Genomic DNA, 21,672 nt, shown 5'->3' with positions numbered 1-21,672 from the left:
CTTGGCCCTGGCAGATTATGGAAAGCCATTCCAATTATACTGTGTGGTATCGGGAGAAACCTATGCAGCGGTTTTGACACAAACACATGGGGGGAAAAACAGGCCAGTTTCATACCTATCGAGAAAATTACCTCCTGTAGTTCTTGGAATGCCTCACTGTCTCCAAGCACTAGCAGCCGCGGCTATGTCAGTAAAGGATGCTACTAAGATAGTCCATGGAAATATAATGGAACTTTTCACCACTCATACAGTCTTGTCCCTCCTTCAAAACATGACCACACAACGCATGACAGCTCAGAGACTGTCCGGATATGAGACCATATTACTCAGTATGGCAAACCTGTTGATAAAGACATGTCCAGACACCTCACCAGTGATAAGATTTTTGCATACACTTTTGAGACTTAAGCGTGAAGGTTCTGACGAACAAGTAGACCCAATACCTGAACACAGATGTGATGAAATAATCTTGTCATGCACAACACCTAGGGAGGATTTAAAGGACACACCAAAGACTGGCAGTATAGATGTTTTTGTGGATGGATCATGCACAAGACCAGATGACAGGACATACCAAACAGGTTACGCAGTGGTCATGCTCCCAAATCAAGTGATAGAAGCTGAACCAATTGTCACAACTTCGGCACAACAAGCTGAGTTAGTAGCGCTCACAAGAGCCTGTGAAATATTCGCAGGACACAAAGTGAATATTTATACTGATAGTAGCTATGCATTTGGAACAGTGCATGATTATGCATTAATATGGAAAAATAGGGGGTATATCTCAGCAGACGGGAAGAAGGTAGCGAATCAGAAATACATAGATTACTTGCTACATGCAATTCAATTACCAGAAGCCATAAGTGTGATAAAAGTGAAAGGACACTCTGCAAAAGGAGATTATCAAGCTATGGGAAACAACCTAGCAGATAGAGCAGCAAAAATGGCAGCCAAGAGAGACACGAGAAGGGAAAATAAGTTATTATTCATGACAGACTTTGAAAGTGAAAACTGGGAGTCAGTAGTATATCAACTTCAGAAACAGTCTACCAGTGAGGACATCAAGTACTGGAAATCTCAGGGACTGCAGACGACAGGTACAAGTATGTGGACAAAAGATCGGATATTGGGGGTTCCTACTGCATCAGCACCGCTCCTAATATCTTATCTTCATGGTCCTGGACATTTAGGAAAACAGTACATATCAGAACATTACAAGTCACTGTTCTGTACCCACCAATTGCAGAGATTGATAGACGATCTGGTCGACTCATGCATGACTTGTGCACAGAATAATGTTCAAGGAAAAGCACACGGGAGACATGGGAATCTACCACCCCCTACAGGCCCTCTGCAAGATTTGCAGATGGATTATACACACATGCCAAAGCAACCCGGGAATATAAGATATCTGCTTGTAATAGTCTGTAGGTTCTCCGGATGGTGTGTAGCCATACCTACTTCAGGAGAAACAGCTGGTGTGACAGCTAGGGCATTGATAAATCAATGGATTTCACTGTATGGACTTCCTCGGGTAATTCATTCAGATCAGGGACCTGCTTTCCAGTCCAAACTAATACAAGAACTGACAAAGATTTTGGGTTTCCAGTGGAAACTCAATATAGCCTACCACCCGCAAAGTGCAGGAGTAGTGGAAAGAATGAACAGAACCATTAAGGATAGGTTAGAAAAGGCTACTTCAGGAACATTGAAAGATTGGCTGAAATTTCTACCCGCCATTCTCTACCAAATAAGAACGACACCAAATAAACAAACAGGGTTGTCACCTTATGAAGTGTTATTCGGTCGACCCCCTAATACCCGTGAGGAATCGGATACTGACAGTAACATTTTTGCCTTGCAGGAACAGTACGTGAAACACTTGGTAGGTATACTCTCAGAAAATTATGATAAGGTTGCTGTCACCTTTCCTTCTCTTTCCACAGACCCAACTCATCCATTCTTGCCCGGAGACAAAGTTCTGGTGAAACAACTAGCTGCCCGCCACAAGACTGGTCCGATATACCAAGGTCCATTTGAGGTTCTAAGAGTTGCTCGAACGGCTGTCCTTACTGACCAGAGTCCACAGTGGATACACGCCAGCCGGCTCAAGTAGACACCAGAAGGAGTCCTCAAGAAATTCCCCGGACAAACATGAGTCTTCCGGACAAGATGCCTACAAAGGAAATGGCTTTGATCATACCCCCAAGCCTGCAAAGTAGATATGAGCGATGGCTAAGAGGCTATCCAAAACCACTCTGTCCAAAGGATCCAAAGACTATGCAGGACTAGTATGAGGAAGAATTTATGTTCAGGGAGTATACCAATGAACTAGAGACTGAGGACTTGAAAGATCAAAACTTTCCTGAACCGTTTAGTAAGCAGATGATTCAGAGAATGAAACTGTCACCCTTAAAAAGGGAAGTACCCTGAGAAAGATATCGAGAATTGGTGTGTGGTATAAGGAGTGATCACATGGAATGGGAATTCCATATGATCAAAGAGGGGATTGTAAGGAAATAATGTCTGTATCCACACACGTTCACATATATATATATTAATTCAGCTTCTATGCTTGTATTAAATATGCAGAGTTCTTCTTTAAAGGAAATATTTTATACTCTTATGACAACAAGGTCTAGTAACACAAGCTGAACAGGAAATGGCTGTCTGGAGCTCAAAACCGCATGGCTAGAAAGAGATATGCATGCTTTAGCAAAAGAAAGCCACATTTGTAATAGAGGTACCTGAAGAGAGAATTGCCAAATGCATGGCATCATAGCTGCAGAAACATATATATGCACATATATACCTGTTACACATATATCTAACATGTGCATTAGACATATATTTTACATTTACTGCAATATGAGTTATATACATATATATAAGCATTTTTTTGTATATTGACGTTCACCTGTGGTTTAGATAAGTAAAAAACGTTTGCTCAGGCAAATGTTGGTACAAGATGGTACAAGATAAACAAAGATAATTCCGAGAAATATTTGAACAAAGCTGAAATCAACAAAGATTGTGGTTAGATATCTGAGTACTAAGAATTATAAATGCGTCACATATGTACCTTGTTTTTACGAAATTATCATGACTTTTTCATTACCTGATTGGATTAAGCTTAGGGGAGGTATATGATAATCTTGTGGTTTGTATGGTAATCTTGTGGTTTGTATCTATAAATTGTCTACAATGTCAGAATAAAGTAACAACCATTTTAAACCTATCAACGTGTATTGGTCTTCAGTGGTTGCCCGGCCGGAGGTTCACCCACAGACAAACCAGGGGCCCTTTCAGAACTGTCACAAATGCATCAAAGGCCGCAAATCTAGTATCTTGCACAAAATGTTAGTTTTTTTATACCAGAATATAATTGCATTATTTAAAGCTTGTATTGTACTGTCACAAATGCAGCAAAGGCCCAAAATCTAGTGTCTTGCACAAAATGTTTTTTTTTTTTTTTTTTAAACCAGAATATAACAGCAGTATCTAACACTTGTATTGGACTGACACAAATGAAGCAAAGGCCCAAAATGTAGTGTCTTGCACAAAATGGGTGTTTTTTTTTAAACCTGAATATAACAACAATATTTAAAGCTTGTATTGGATTATCACAAATGCAGCAAATGATGCAAATCTAGTGTCTTGCACAAAATGGGTGTTTTTTTTTTTAAAACCAGAATATAACAGCAGTATCTAACACTTGTATTGGACTGACACAAATGAAGCAAAGGGCACAAATGTATTATCTAGCACAAAATGTTTTTTTTATTTTTAAAACCAGAATATAAATGCAGTATCTAACGCTTGTTTTGGACTGTCACAAATGCAGCAAAGGCCGCAAATGTAGTGTCTTGCACAAAATGGGTGTTTTTTTAAAAACTGAATTTAAAAGCGGTATTTAACTCTTGTATTGGACTGTCACAAATGAAGAAAAGGCACTAAATGTAGTGTCTTCCACAAAATGGGTGTTTTTAAAAAAAAAACAGAATATAACAGCGATATTTAAAACTTGTATTGGACCGTCACAAATGCAGCAAAGGCCGCAAATGTAGTGTCTTCCACAAAATAGATGTTTTTTTTTAAAACCAGAATATAAATGCAGTATCTAAGGCTACTTTCACACGAGCGTTCGGAGCGGATCCGTCTGATGTTTCATCAGACGGATCCGCTCTGATAATGCAGATGTTTGCATCCGTTCAGAACGGATCTGTCTGCATTATAACTTAGAAAATTTTCTAAGTCAGAAAGTAGCCTGAGCGGATCCGTTCAGACTTTACATTGAAAGTCAATGGGGAACGGATCCGCTTGAAGATTGAGCCATATGGTGTCATCTTCATCGGATCCGTCCCCATTGACTTCCATTATAACTCAGAATAAAACAACTGTATTTAAAGCTTGTTTTGGACTGTCAGAATTGCATCAAAGGCCGCAAATCTACTGTCTTGCACAAAATGTTTTTTTTTTTTTAAACCAGAATATAACAGCAGTATCTAACACTTGTATTAGACTGTCACAAATGAAGCAAAGGCCGCTAATGTATTATCTAGCACAAAATGGTGTTTTTTTAAACCAGAATATAAATGCAGTATCTAACGCTTGTATTGGACTGTCACAAATGCAGCAAAGGCAGCAAATGTAGTGTCTTGCACCAAATGGGTGTTTTTTTAAAACCAGAATATAACTGCATTATTTAATGCTTGTATTGGAAGGCCGCAAATGTAGTATCAGTATATTTCTTGCACTAAATGGGTGTTTTTTTAAATACCAGAATATAACAATAATACTTAAAGATTGTATTGGACTGTCACAAATGTAGCAAAGGGCACAAATCTAATGTCTTGCACAAAATGTGTTTTTTTTTTAAAGAAAACAGAATAAAACAGCTGTATTTAAAGCTTGTTTTGGACTGTCACAAATGCATCAAAGGCCGCAAATCTAGTATTTTGCAATAAATGTTTGTTTTTTTAATACCAGAATATAACTGCATTATTTAACGCTTGTATTGGACTGTCACAAATGCAGCAAAGGCCCAAAATGTAGTGTCTTGCACAAAATGGGTGTTTTTTTAAAAACCTGAATATAACAACAATATTTAAAGCTTGTATTGGATTATCACAAATGCAGCAAATAACGCAAATCTAGTGTCTTGTACAAAATGGGTGTTTTTTTAAAACCAGAATATAAATGCAGTATCTAACACTTGTATTGGACTGTCACAAATGTAGCAAATGCCACAAATCTAATGTCTTGAACAAAATGAGAGCTTTTTTAAAACCAAAATATAACTGCAGTATTTAAAGTTTGTCATGGAATGTCAGAAATGCAGCAAAGGCCGCAAATCTAATGTCTTGCACAAAATTTGTGTTTTTTAAAAACCAGAATATAACAGCAGTATCTAACACTTGTATTAGACTGTCACAAATGAAGCAAAGGCCGCTAATGTATTATCTAGCACAAAATGGTGTTTTTTTAAACCAGAATATAAATGCAGTATCTAACGCTTGTATTGGACTGTCACAAATGCAGCAAAGGCAGCAAATGTAGTGTCTTGCACCAAATGGGTGTTTTTTTAAAACCAGAATATAACTGCATTATTTAATGCTTGTATTGGAAGGCCGCAAATGTAGTATCTTGGACAAAATGGGTGTTTTTAAAAAAACATAATATAACTGCAGTATTTAAAGCTTGTCATGATATGTCGCAAATGTAGCAAAGGCCAAAAATCTAGTGTCTTGCACAAAATGCATGTTGTTAAAAAAACTGACTATAACTACAGTATTTAAAGCTTGTATTAGACTGTCACAAATGCATTAAAGGCCGCAAATGTAGTGTCTTGCACAAAATGGGTGTTTTTTTTAAAACCAGAATATTACTGTAGATTTAACACTTGTATTGGACTTTCAAAAATGCAGCAAAGACCGAAAATGTAGTGTGTTGCAGAAAATTTGTGGTTTTTTTTAAAATCAGAATATAACAGCAGTGTTTAATGCTTGTAATAGACTGTCAGAAATGCAGCAATGGCTGCAAAAGTAGTATCTAGCAAAAAATGGGTGTATTTTTAAACCAATATCTAACAGCACTATCTAATGATTGTATTGGACTGTCAGAAATGCAGCAAAGTCCACAAATTGTAGTTTCTTGCACTAAAAGGGTGTTTTTTTAAATACCAGAATATAACAATAATACTTAAAGATTGTATTGGACTGTCACAAATGTAGCAAAGGGCACAAATCTAATGTCTTGCACAAAATGTGTGTTTTTTTTTTAAAGAAAACAGAATAAAACAGCTGTATTTAAAGCTTGTTTTGGACTGTCACAAATGCATCAAAGGCCGCAAATCTAGTATTTTGCACAAAATGTTTATTTTTTTAATACCAGAATATAACTGCAGTATTTAAAGCTTGTATTGGACTGTCAGAAATGCAGCAAAGGCCCAAAATGTAGTGTCTTGCACAAAATGGGTGTTTTTTTAAAAACCTGAATATAACAACAATATTTAAAGCTTGTATTGGATTATCACAAATGCAGCAAATAACGCAAATCTAGTGTCTTGCACAAAATGGGTGTTTTTTTAAAACCAGAATATAAATGCAGTATCTAATGATTGTATTGGACTGTCACAAATGCAGCAAAGGCCGCAAATGTAGTGTCTTCCACAAAATGGGTGTTTTTAAAAAAAAACAGAATATAACAGCGATATTTAAAACTTGTATTGGACTGTCACAAATGCGGCAAAGGCGGCAAATATAGTGTCTTGCACAAAATTGATGTTTTTTTAAAACCAGAAAATAAATGCAGTATCTAATGCTTGTATTGGACAGTCACAAATGCAGCAAAGGCCGCAAATGTAGTGTCTTGCACAAAATGGGTGTTTTTTTTTTTAAACCAGAATATATCAGCAGTATCTAACACTTGTTTTGGACTGTCACAAATGAAGCAAAGGCCGCAAATATAGTGTCTTGCACAAAATGGGTGTTTTTTTAAAACCTGAATTTAAAAGCGGTATTTAACTCTTGTATTGGACTGTCACAAATGAAGAAAAGGCACTAAATGTAGTGTCTTCCACAAAATGGGTGTTTTTTTTAAAAACCAGAATATAACAGCGATATTTAAAACTTGTATTGGACTGTCACAAATGCAGCAAAGGCCGCAAATGCAGTGTCTTGCACAAAATTGGTGTTTTTAAAAACCAGAATATAACAGCAGTATCTAACACTTGTATTAGACTGTCACAAATGAAGCAAAGGCCGCAAATGTATTATCTAGCACAAAATGGATGTTTTTTTAAAAACCAGAATATAAATGCAGTATCTAACGCTTGTATTGGACATTCACAAATCCTTTAAAGGCCGCAAATGTAGTGTCTTGCACAAAAAGGGGTGTTTTATTTTTTTAAACCAGAATATATCAGCAGTATCTAACACTTGTTTTGAACTGTCACAAATGAAGCAAAGGCCACAAATGTAGTGTCTTGCACAAAAAGGGGTGTTTTATTTTTTTAAACCAGAATATATCAGCAGTATCTAACACTTGTTTTGAACTGTCACAAATGAAGCAAAGGCCACAAATGTAGTGTCTTGCACAAAATGGGTGTTTTTTTAAAACCTGAATTTAAAAGCGGTATTTAACTCTTGTATTGGACTGTCACAAATGAAGAAAAGGCACTAAATGTAGTGACTTCCACAAAATGGGTGTTTTTTTTTTAAAACCAGAATATAACTACGGTATTTAACACTTGTATTTGACTCACAAATGCAGCAAAGACCGAAAATGTAGTATCTTGCACAAAATGGGTGTTTTTTTAAAACCTGAATATAACAACAATATTTAAAGCTTGTATTGGATTATCACAAATGCAGCAAATGCCGTAAATCTAGTGTCTTGCACAAAATAAGTGTTTTATTTTTAAACCAGAATATAACAGCAGTATCTAACACTTGTATTGGACTGTCACAAATGAAGCAAAGGCCGCTAATGTATTATCTAGCACAAAATGGGTGTTTTTTTTTTAAATCAGAATAAAACAGCTGTGTTTAAAGCTTGTTTTGGACTTTCAGAATTGCTTTAAAGGCCGCAAATCTTTTATCTTGCACAAAATGTTTGTTTTTTTTAATACCAGAATATAACTGCAGTATTTAAAGCTTGTATTGTACTGTCACAAATGCAGCAAAGGCCGCAAAATGTAGTGTCTTGCACAAAATGGGTTGTTTTTTTTTTTAAAACTTGAATATAACAACAATATTTAAAGCTTGTATTGGATTATCAAAATGCAGCAAATGCCGTAAATCTAGTGTCTTGTACAAAACGGGTGTTTTATTTTTAAACCAGAATATAACAGCTGTATATAATTCTTGTATTGGACTGTCACAAATGAAGCAAAGGTCGCTAATGTATTATCTAGCACAAAATGGGTGTTTTTTTAAAACCAGAATATAAATGCAGTATCTAACGCTTGTATTGGACTGTCACAAATGCAGCAAAGGCCGCAAATGTAGTGTCTTCCACAAAATGGGTGTTTTTTTTTTAAAACCAGAATATAACAGCGGTATTTAAAACTTGTATTGGATTGTCACAAATGCAGCAAAGGCCGCAAATGCAGTGTCTTGCACAAAATTGGTGTTTTTTAAAAAACAGAATATAACAGCAGTATCTAACACTTGTATTAGACTGTCACAAATGAAGCAAAGGCCGCAAATGTATTATCTAGCACAAAATGGGTGTTTTTTTTTTAAAACCACAATATAACTGCAGTATTTAAAGCTTGTCATGGAATGTCACAAATGCAGGAAAGGCCGCAAATCTAATGTCTTGCACAAAATTGGTGTTTTTTATAAAACCGACTATAACAACAGTATTTAACGCTTATAATGGACTGTCACAAATGCAGCAAAGGCCGCAAATGTAGTGTCTTGCACAAAATGGGTGTTTTTTAATACCAGAATATAACAATATTATTTAAAGATTTTATTGGACTGTCACAAATATAGCAAAGGCCACAAATCTTATGTCTTGCACAAAATGTGTTTTTTTAAAACCAGAATATTAATGCAGTATTTAAAGCTTGTCATAGAATGTCACAAATGCAGCAAAAGCCGCAAATCTAGTCTCTTGCACAAAATTGGTGTTTGGGGAGCACCCGACAGCCTATGGAGGGTGATAAGAGACTGGGGGGTACTTCCCTATCCCCTTTGCCCCGTGTTAAGAGGGAGGGTCATGGCCCCTTTAAGGTTTAAGAGCAAGGAAGGATTGTAAGGAGTTAACGGAGCCTTCCCATGAGTCTGTGGAATGGGGGGCGGTGCTGAAGGTCTATATATTCCTGGGAGCAAGCTTCCCACTTCCTCTTGACGGTGGATGCGTTGGTTCCCCACCCGCCCTCCCCGTAGATGGTTGGTTTGGACGGATTGCATCCGTTGTTCCTCAAGCGAGGTATTCTTTTGTTTTCAAAAAAAAAATATATATATATATATAAAAATGAATAAATAAAAAATAAAAAAAAATAAAGAAAAGAAATGAAAGATGATGACAGAAATAAATATAAGTTATTTATGATATGAAAATAAGTCACAGCTGGTGGTATAGAATTTAGTATGGAGTTTGGTTATGGCACAAGGCAGACTTGCCCGCTGGGAGGCCAGCGGCTGGCATACTGCGCCATTTACAGTTATGGTGTTATCATTAAATAAAGTAAGCTGTGGCCGATCATCTCCCAGAATTAAAAGTAAATTGGTTGTCAGTCTCTTATTTAAGGTAATGGGTTGTGAAGAGGCCTGACCGGGTGGCCCATCCCCTATGGGGTTAATCCCTAACTACCAACAGTCTTAAAAAAAACAGAATATAACAACAGTATTTAACTTTTAGAATGGACTATCAGAAATGCAGCAAAGACCACAAATGTAGTGTCTTGCACAAAATGGGTGTTTTTTTTAAATATCAGAATATAACAATAATATTTAAAGATTGTATTGGACTGTCACAAATGTAGCAAAGGCCGCTAATGTAGTGTCTTGCACAAAATGGGTGTTTATTTTTTAAACCAGAATATAGCTGCAGTATTTAAAGCTTGTATTAGACTGTCACAAATGCATTAAAGGCCGCAAATGTAGTGTCTTGCACAAAATGGGTGTTTTTTTAAAAACCAGAATATAACAGCACTATCTAATGATTGTATTGGACTGTCACAAATGTAGCAAAGACCGCAAATCTAATGTCTTTCACAAAATGGGTGTTTTTTTAAAGCCACAATATAACTGCAGTATTTAAAGATTGTCATGGACTGTCACAAATGCAGCAAAGGCCGCAAATGTAGTGTCTTGCACAAAATGGGTGTTTTTTTTAAATATCAGAATATATCAATAATATTTAAATATTGTATTGGACTGTCACAAATGTAGCAAAGGACACAAATCTTATGTCTTGAACAAAATGGTTTTTATTTTTTAAAAAACTGAATAAAACAGCTGTATTTAAAGCTTGTATTGGACTGTCACAAATGCATCAAAGGCCACAAATCTATTATCTTGCACAAAATGTTTGTTTTTTTAATATCAGAATATAATTGCATTATTTTAAGCTTGTATTGCACTGTCACAAATGCAGCAAAGGCCCAAAATGTAGTGTCTTGCACAAAATGGGTGTTTTTAAAAAAAAATCTGAATATAACAACAATATTTAAAGCTTGTATTGGATTATCACAAATGCAGTAAAGGCCGCAAATCTAGTGTCTTGCACAAAATGGGTGTTTTATTTTTAAACCAGAATATAACAGCAGTATCTAACACTTGTATTGGACTGTCACAAATGAAGCAAAGACCACAAATATACTGTCTTGAACAAAATGGGTGTTTTTTTTTTTTTTGAAGCAGAATATAAATGCAGTATTTAAAGCTTGTCTTGGAATGTCGCAAATGCAGCAAAGGCCACAAATCTAGTGTCTTGCACGAAATGCATGTTGTTAAAAAACCAGAATGTAACTGCAGTTTTTAAAGCTTGTATTAGACTGTCACAAATGCATTAAAGGCCGCAAATGTAGTGTCTTGCACAAAATGTTTTTTTTTTAAAACCAGAATATTACTATGGTATTTTACACTTGTATTGGACTGTCAAAAATGCAGCAAAGACCGAAAATGTAGTGTCTTGCAGAAAATGGGTGTTTTTTTAAATCGAAATATAACAGCAGTATTTAACGCTTGTAATAGACTGTCAGAAATGCAGCAACGGCCACAAAAGTGTTATCTAGCAAAAAATGGGTGTTTTTTTATACCAGAATATAACAGCACTATCTAATGATTGTATTGGACTGTCAGAAATGCAGCAAAGTCCACAAATGTAGTGTTTTGCACAAAATAGGTGTTTTTTTTAAATACCAGAATATAACAATAATATTTAAAGATTGTATTGGACTGTCACAAATGTAGCAAAGGGCACAAATCTAATGTCTTGCACAAAATGGGTGTTTTTTTAAAAAAAAACTGAATACAACAGCTGTATTTAAAGCTTGTTTTGGACTGTCACAAATGCATCAAAGGCCACAAATCTAGTATCTTGCACAAAATGTTTTTTTTTTTTAATACAAGAATATAATTGCATTATTTAAAGCTTGTATTGCACTGTCACAAATGCAGCAAAGGCCCAAAATGTAGTGTCTTGCACAAAATGGGTGTTTTTAAAAAAAAACTGAATATAACAACAATATTTAAAGCTTGTATTGGATTATCAAAAATGCAGCAAATGCCGTAAATCTAGTGTCTTGTACAAAACGGGTAATTTATTTTTAAACCAGAATATAACAGCAGTATCTAACACTTGTATTGGACTGTCACAAATGAAGCAAAGGCCACAAATGCAGTGTCTTGCACAAAATTGGTGTTTTTTTAAAAAACAGAATATAACAGCAGTATCTAACACTTGTATTAGACTGTCACAAATGAAGCAAAGGCAGCTAATGTATTATCTAGCACAAAATGGGTGTTTTATTATTAAACCAGAATATAAATGCCGTATCTAACGCTTGTATTGGACAGTCACAAATGCAGCAAAGGCCGCAAATCTAATGTCTTGCACAAAATGGGTGTTTTTTTAAAACCAGAATATAACAGCAGTATCTAACGCTTGTATTGAACTGTCACAAATGCAGGAAAGGCCGCAAATGTAATGTCTTGCACAAAATTGGTGTTTTTTATAAAACCGACTATAACAACAGTATTTAACGCTTATAATGGACTGTCACAAATCCAGCAAAGGCCGCAAATGTAGTGTCTTGCACAAAATAGGTGTTTTTTAATACCAGAATATAACAATAATATTTAAAGATTGTATTGGACTGTCACAAATGTAGCAAAGGCCGCAAATCTTATGTCTTGCACAAAATGTGTTTTTTTAAAACCAGAATATTAATGCAGTATTTAAAGCTTGTCATAGAATGTCACAAATGCAGCAAAGGCCGCAAATCTAGTCTCTTGCACAAAATTGGTGTTTTAAAAAAAACCAGAATATAACAACAGTATTTAACTTTTAGAATGGACTATCAGAAATGCAGCAAAGGCCACAAATGTAGTGTCTTGCACAAAATGGGTGTTTTTTTAAATAACAGAATAAAACAGCTGTATTTAAAGCTTGTATTGGACTGTCACAAATGCATCAAAGGCCGCAAATCTAGTATCTTGCACAAAATGTTAGTTTTTTTAATACCAGAATATAACAGCATTATTTAAAGCTTGTATTGCACTGTCACAAATGCAGCAAAGGCCCAAAATGTAGTGTCTTGCACAAAATAGGTGTTTTTTTTTAAACCTGAATATAACAACAATATTTAAAGCTTGTATTGGATTATCACAAATGCAGCAAATGACGCAAATCTAGTATCTTGTACAAAATGGGTGTTTTTTTTTAAACCAGAATATAACAGCAGTATATAACACTTGTATTGGACTGTCACAAATGAAGAAAAGGCCGCTAATGTATTATCTAGCACAAAATGGGTGTTTTTTTAAAACCAGAATATAAATGCGATATTTAACACTTGTATTTGACTCACAAATGCAGCAAAGGCCGCAAATGTAGTGTTTTCCACAAAATGGGTGTTTAAAAAAAAAAAACTGAATATAACAGCGATATTTAAAACTTGTTTTGGACTGTCACAAATGCAGCAAAGGCGGCAAATATAGTGTCTTGCACAAAATGTTTTTTTATTTTTTTTAAACCAGAATATATCAGCAGTATCTAACACTTGTTTTGGACTTGTTTTAAAACCTGAATTTAAAAGCGGTATTTAACTCTTGTATTGGACTGTCACAAATGAAGAAAAGGCACTAAATGTAGTGTCTTCCACAAAATGGGTGTTTTTTTTAAAAACCAGAATATAACAGCGATATTTAAAACTTGTATTGGACCGTCACAAATGCAACAAAGGCCGCAAATGCAGTGTCTTGCACAAAATTGGTGTTTTTTAAAAACCAGAATATAACAGCAGTATCTAACACTTGTATTAGACTGTCACAAATGAAGCAAAGGCCGCAAATGTATTATCTAGCAAAAAATGGGTGTTTTTTTTTTTACCAGAATATAAATGCAGTATCTAACGCTTGTATTGGACAGTGACAAATGCAGCAAAGGCCGCAAATGTAGTGTCTTGCACAAAATGGGTGTTTTTTTTTAAAAACCAGAATATAACAGCAGTATCTAACACTTGTTTTGAACTGTCACAAATGAAGCAAAGGCCGCAAATGTAGTGTCTTGCACAAAATGGGTATTTTTTTAAAACCTGAATTTAAAAGCGGTATTTAACTCTTGTATTGGACTGTCACAAATGAAGAAAAGGCACTAAATGTAGTGACTTCCACAAAATGGGTGTTTTTTTTTTAAAACCAGAATATAACTGCGGTATTTAACACTTGTATTTGACTCACAAATGCAGCAAAGACCAAAAATGTAGTATTTTGCACAAAATGGGTGTTTTTTTAAATCAGAATAAAACAGCTGTATTTAAAGCTTGTTTTGGACTTTCAGAATTGCATCAAAGGCCGCAAATCTTTTATCTTACACAAAATGTTAGTTTTTTTAATACCAGAATATAATTGCATTATTTTAAGCTTGTATTCCACTGTCACAAATGCAGCAAAGGCCCAAAATGTAGTGTCTTGCACAAAATGGGTGTTTTTTTAAAACCTGAATATAACAACAATATTTAAAGCTTGTATTGGATTATCACAAATGCAGCAAATGCCTCAAATCTAGTGTCTTGCACAAAATGGCTGTTTTTATTTTTTTTAAACCAGAATATAACAGCAGTATCTAACACTTGTATTGGACTGTCACAAATGAAGCAAAGGCCGCAAATGTATTATCTAGCACAAAATGGGTGTTTTTTTAAAACCAGAATATAACTGCAGTATTTAAAGCTTGTATTGGACTGTCACAAATGCTGCAAAAGCCGCAAATGTAGTGTTTTGCACAAAAAGAGTGTTTTTAAAAAAACATAATATAACTGCAGTATTTAAAGCTTGTCATGGACTGTCACAAATGCAGAAAAGGCCACAAATCTAGTGTCTTGCACAAAATGGGTGTTGTTAAAATAACAGACTATAACTACAGTTTTTAAAGCTTGTATTAGACTGTCACAAATGCATTAAAGACTTAAAATGTAGTGTCTTGCACAAAATGGGTGTTTTTTTAAAACCAGAATATAACAGCAGTATCTAACGCTTGTATTGGACTGTCAAAAATGTAGCAAAGACTGAAAATGTAGTGTCTTGCAGAAAATGGGTGTTTTTTAGGGATGAGCGAACCCGAACTGTATAGTTTGGGTTCGTACCGAATTTTGGGGTGTCCGTGACACGGACCCGAACCCGAACATTTTCGTAAAAGTCCGGGTTCGGGTTCGGTGTTCGGCGCTTTCTTGGCGCTTTTTGAAAGGCTGCAAAGCAGCCAATCAACAAGCATCATACTACTTGCCCCAAGAGGCCATCACAGCCATGCCTACTATTGGCATGGCTGTGATTGGCCAGTGCAGCATGTGACCCAGCCTCTATATAAGCTTGGGTCACGTAGCGCTGCACGTCACTCTGATACGTTAGGGCGAGATTAGGCAGATTAACTCCTCCAAAAGACTTCATTCAGTGATCGATCTACAGCTGTGGATCATTGAAGTGCTGATATTCAATTGCTCACTGATTTTAGGCTGCCCAGAGCGTTTTTATATCACTTTTTTCTGGGGTGATCGGCGGCCATTTTGTGGCTTGTGGTGCGCCAGCACAAGCTACCACCAAGTACATTTAACCATCAATAGTGTGGTTATTTTTTGCTATATCCTACATCAGGGTCAAGCTTTCATCAAGTGCATTTAACCATCAATAGTGTGGTTATTTTTTGGACATATACTACATCAGGGGCAAGTTGAGCCTGTCACCCAGCGTCTAAAAAATAGGCCTCACATTTATATTCATCCAAATCTGTACTGTTTTAGCTGGTCAAGTTATTTTTTGTGACCGTCAAAGCACAGTTTTTGTTCTGGGTTGAAAAACAATTCCCAAATTTGCAATTCTCAAAATTAGTGGTTTCTGCTGTATCAGGCCTACTTTAAATCTATCCCTAAAAGGGTATATTAGATTCAAGGTGCTGATAGGGTCATTCTCAAAAACTTAACACACACGCTACAGTGCAGATCCAAGTCTAATTCTGTGATTAAACGTACACCTGTCACCCAGCGCCTAAAAAATAGGCCTCACATTTATATTCAGCTAAATCTGTCATTACTGGTGTGCCTGTATTAGTGTAATATGGTACCTAAATAGATAGCCAGATAGTGTTCGGTGTCTGTAAAAAAAGGCCTGAATTTTAATTCAATACATTGGCCCGAATAATATTTTTCTTATTGTGGTGAACGGTAACAATGAGGAAAACATCTAGTAAGGGACGCGGACGTGGACATGGTCGTGGTGGTGTTAGTGGACCCTCTGGTGCTGGGAGAGGACGTGGCCGTTCTGCCACAGCCACACGTCCTAGTGTACCAACTACCTCAGGTCCCAGTAGCTGCCAGAATTTACAGGGATATTTGGTGGGGCCCAATGCCGTTCTAAGGATGGTAAGGCCTGAGCAGGTACAGGCATTAGTCAATTGGGTGGCCGACAGTGCATCCAGCACGTTCACATTATCTCCCACCCAGTCTTCTGCAGAAAGCGCACAGATGGCGCATGAAAACCAAGCCCATCAGTCTGTCACATCACCCCCATGCATATCAGGGAAACTGTCTGAGCCTCAAGTTATGCAGCAGTCTCTTATGCTGTTTGAAGACTCTGCTGCCAGGGTTTCCCAAGGGCATCCACCTAGCCCTTCCCCAGGGGTGGAAGAGATAGAATGCACTAACGCACAACCAATTATGTTTCCTGATGATGAGGACATGGGAATACCACCTCAGCACGTCTCTGATGATGACGAAACACAGGTGCCAACTGCTGCGTCTTTCTGCAGTGTGCAGACTGAACAGGAGGTCAGGGATCAAGACTGGGTGGAAGACGATGCAGGGGACGATGAGGTCCTAGACCCCACATGGAATGAAGGTCGTGCCACTGACTTTCACAGTTCGGAGGAAGAGGCAGTGGTGAGACCGAGCCAACAGCGTAGCAAAAGAGGGAGCAGTGGGCCAAATCAGAACACCCGCCGCCAAGAGACTCCGCCTGCTTTAACGTTCTGAACCTTAGCACAACCTGCATGACCAGGCACCTGCATTCAAAGCATGAACTGCAGTAGAGTAAACACCTTAAAAACAAAGAAGTCACTCAGGCTCCCCCTTCTACCTCTTCTGCTGCTGCCGCCTCGGCCTCTTCTGCTGCTGCCGCCACCTCGGCCTCTTCCTCCGCCTCTGGAGGAACGTTGGCACCTGCCGCCCAGCAATCATGGGATGTACCACCAACACCACCACCTGCGTCACCAAGCATCTCAACCATGTCACACGGCAGCGTTCAGCTCTCCATCTCACAAACATTTGAGAGAAAGCGTAAATTCCCACCTAGCCACCCTCGATCCCTGGCCCTGAATGCCAGCATTTCTAAACTACTGGCCTATGAAATGCTGTAATTTAGGCTGGTGGACACAGACAGCTTCAAACAGCTCATGTCACTTGCTGTCCCACAGTATGTTGTTTCCAGCCGCCACTACTTCTCCAAGAGAGCCGTGCCTTCCCTGCACAACCAAGTGTCCGATAAAATCAAGTGTGCACTGCGGAACGCCATCTGTGGCAAGATCCACCTAACCACAGATACGTGGACCAGTAACCATGGCCAGGGACGCTATATTTCCCTAACTGCACACTGGGTAAATGTAGTGGCGGCTGGGCCCCAGGCGGAGAGCAGTTTGGTGCACGTCTATCCACCGCCAAGGATCGCAGGGCAACATTCTTTGCCTCCTGTAGCCTCCTCCTCCTACTCGGCTTCCTCCTCCTCTTCTTCCACCTGCTCATCCAGTCAGCCACATACCTTCACCACCAACTTCAGCACAGCCCGGGGTAAACGTCAGCAGGCCGTTCTGAAACTCATATGTTTTGGGGACAGGCCCCACACCGCACAGGAGTTGTGGCGGGGTATAGAACAACAGACCGACGAGTGGTTGCTGCCGGTGAGCCTCAAGCCCGGCCTGGTGGTGTGCGATAATGGGCGAAATCTCGTTGCAGCTCTGGGACTAGCCGGTTTGACGCACATCCCTTGCCTGGCGCATGTGCTGAATTTGGTGGTGCAGAAGTTCATTCGCAACTACCCTGACATGTCAGAGCTGCTGCATAAAGTGCGGGCCGTCTGTTCGCGCTTCCGGCGTTCACACCCTGCTGCTGCACGCCTGTCTGCGCTACAGCGTAACTTCGGCCTTCCCGCTCACTGCCTCATATGCGATGTGCCCACCAGGTGGAACTCCACCTTGCACATGCTGGACAGACTGTGCGAGCAGCAGCAGGCCATAGTGGAGTTTCAGCTGCAGCACGCACGGGTCAGTCGCACTACGGAACAGCACCACTTCACCACCAATGACTGGGCCTCCATGCGAGACCTGTGTGCCCTGTTGCGCTGTTTTGAGTACTCCACCAACATGGCCAGTGGCGATGACGCCGTTATCAGCGTTACAATACCACTTCTATGTCTCCTTGAGAAAACACTTAGGGCGATGATGGAAGAGGAGGTGGCCCAAGAGGAAGAGGAGGAAGAGGGGTCATTTTTAGCACTTTCAGGCCAGTCTTTTCGAAGTGACTCAGAGGGAGGTTTTTTGCAACAGCAGAGGCCAGGTACAAATGTGGCCAGACAGGGCCCACTACTGGAGGACGAGGAGGACGAGGATGAGGAGGAGGTGAAGGAGGATGAGGATGAAGCATGTTCACAGCGGGGTGGCACCCAAAGCAGCTCGGGCCCATCACTGGTGCGTGGCTGGGGGGAAACACAGGACGATGACCATACGCCTCCCACAGAGGACAGCTTGTCCTTACCTCTGGGCAGCCTGGCACACATGAGCGACTACATGCTGCAGTGCCTGCGCAACGACAGCAGAGTTGGCCACATTTTAACGTGTGTGGACTACTGGGTTGCCACCCTGCTGGATCCCCGGTACAAATACAATGTGCCCACCTTACTTCCTACACTGGAGCGTGATAGGAAGATGCGCGAGTACAAGCGCACGTTGGTAGACGCGCTACTGAGAGCATTCCCAAATGTCACAGGGGAACCAGTGGAAGCCCAAGGCGAAGGCAGAGGAGGAGCAAGAGGTCGCCAACGCAGTTGTGTCACGGCCAGCTCCTCTGAGGGCAGGGTTAGCATGGCAGAGATGTGGAAAAGTTTTGTCACCACGCCACAGCTAACTGCACCACCACCTGATACGGAACGTGTTAGCAGGAGGCAACATTTCACTAACATGGTGGAACAGTACCTGTGCACACCCCTACACGTACTAAATGATGGTTCGGCCTCATTCAACTTCTGGGTCTCCAAATTATCCACGTGGCCAGAGCTAGCCTTTTATGCCTTGGAGGTGCTGGCCTGCCCGGCGGCCAGCATTTTGTCTGAACGTGTATTCAGCACGGCAGGGGGCGTCATTACAGACAAACGCAGCCGCCTGTCTACAGCCAATGTGGACAAGCTGACGTTCATAAAAATGAACCAGGCATGGATCCCACAGGACCTGTCCATCCCTTGTGCAGATTAGACATTAACTACCTCCCCTTAACAATATATTATTGTACTCCAGGGCACTTCCTCATTCAATCCTATTTTTATTTTCATTTTACCATTATATTGCGGGGCAACCCAAAGTTGAATGAACCTCTCCTCTGTCTGGGTGCCGGGGCCTAAATGTGTGACAGTGGCCTGTTCCAGTGGTGAGTGACGTGAAGCCTGATTCTCTGCTATGACATGAAGACTGATTCTGTGCTGACATGAAGCCAGATTCTCTGTTACGCGACCTCTCTCCTCTGCCTGGGTGCCTGGGCCTAAATATGTGACAGTGGCCTGTTCCAGTGGTGGGTGACGTGAAGCCTGATTCTCTGCTATGACATGAAGACTGATTCTCTGCTGACATGAAGCCTGAATCTCTGTTATGGGACCTCTCTCCTCTGCCTGGGTGCCTGGGCCTAAATATGTGACAGTGGCCTGTTCCAGTGGTGGGTGACGTGAAGCCTGATTCTCTGCTATGACATGAAGACTGATTCTCTGCTGACATGAAGCCTGAATCTCTGTTATGGGACCTCTCTCCTCTGCCTGGGTGCCTGGGCCTAAATATGTGACAGTGGCCTGTTCCAGTGGTGGGTGACGTGAAGCCTGATTCACTGCTATGACATGAAGACTGATTCTCTGCTGACATGAAGCCTGAATATCTGTTATGGGACCTCTCTCCTCTGCCTGGGTGCCTGGGCCTAAATATGTGACAGTGGCCTGTTCCAGTGGTGGGTGACGTGAAGCCTGATTCTCTGCTATGACATGAAGAGACTGATTCTCTGCTATGACATGAAGACTGATTCTCTGCTGACATGAAGCCAGATTCTCTGCTATGGCATGAAGAGACTGATTCTCTGCTGACATGAAGCCAGATTCTCTGCTATGGCATGAAGAGACTGATTCTCTGCTGACGTGAAGCCCGATTCTCTGCTATGGGACCTCTGTCCAATTGATATTGGTCAATTTTTTTTTTTTTTTTTTTTTATTTTAATTCATTTCCCTATCCACATTTGTTTGCAGGGGATTTACCTACATGTTGCTGCCTTTTGCAGCCCTCTAGCTCTTTCCTGGGCTGTTTTACAGCCTTTTTAGTGCCCAAAAGTTCGGGTCCCCATTGACTCCAATGGGGTTCGGGTTCGGGACGAAGTTCGGGTCAGGTTCGGATCCCGAACCCGAACATTTCCGGGAAGTTCGGCCGAACTTCTCGAACCCGAACATCCAGGTGTTCGCTCAACTCTAGTAGTGACTTGCACAAAATAAGTGTTTTTATTAAAACAGAATATAACTGCAGTATTTAAAGCTTGTATTGGACTGTCACAAATGCAGCAAAGGCTCAAAATTTAGTGTCTTGCACAAAATAGGTGTTTTTTTTTTAAAACAGAATATAACTACAGTATTTAAAGCTTGTATTTTACTGTCACAAATGCAGCAAAGGCCGCAAATGTAGTGTCTTGCCCAAAATGTGTGGTTTTTTAAACCAAAATATAACTGCAATTTTTAAAGCTTGAATTGGACTGTAACAAATGCAGCAAATGCCCAAAATGTTGTGTCTTGCACAAAATAGGAGTTTTTTTTAAACTAGAATATAACTGCAGTATTTAAAGCTTGTATTTGACTGTCACAAATACAGCAAATGCCTCAAATCTAGTATCTTCCACAAAATGTGTGACTTTTTTTTAAATCAAAATATAACATCGGTATTTAATGCTTGTACTGGATTGTCAGAAATGCAGCTAAGGCCCCAAATGTAGTGTCTTGCAAAAAATGGGTGTTTTTTTAAACCAGAATTTAACTGTATTATTTAAAGCTTGTATAGGAATGTCACAAATGCAGAAAAGGCCGCAAATCTAGTATCTTGCACAAAATGGGTGTTTTTTTTTAAATCTAGAATATAACAACTGTATCTAAAGCTTGTATTGGACTGTCAGAATTGCAACAAAGGCCGCAAATCTAGAATCTTGCACAAAATGGCTGTTTTTTTAAACTAGAATATAACAGTCGTATCTAAAGCTTGTATTGGACTGTCCGAATTGCAGCAAAGGCTGCAAATGTAGTATCTTGCACAAAACCTGTGTTTTTTTAAAACAGGAATATAACAGCAATATTTAACGCTTGTATTTGACTGTCACAAATACAGAAAAAGCCTCAAATGTTGTTTCTTTCACAAAATGGGTGGTTTTTTTTTTAAACCAGAATGAAACTGCAGTTTTTAAAACTTGTATTGGACTGTCACAAATGCAGTAAAGGCCCAAAATGTAATGTCTGGCACAAAATAGGTGATTAAAAAAAAATAATAATATAACTGCAGTATTTAAAGCTTGTATTGGAATGTGTCAAATGCAGCAAAGCCCCAAAATGTTGTGTCTTGCACAAAATAGGTGTCTTTTTTTTAAAGCAGAATATAACTACAGTATTTAAAGCTTGAATTTGTACTGCCACAAATGCACCAAAGGCCTCATATCTAGTACCTTGCTCA

The sequence above is a fragment of the Bufo bufo genome, chromosome 5 (genome assembly GCF_905171765.1).
Source record: "Bufo bufo chromosome 5, aBufBuf1.1, whole genome shotgun sequence".
In the NCBI taxonomy this organism is placed as follows: Eukaryota; Metazoa; Chordata; class Amphibia; order Anura; family Bufonidae; genus Bufo; species Bufo bufo.
This window is presented reverse-complemented; position numbering follows the sequence as displayed.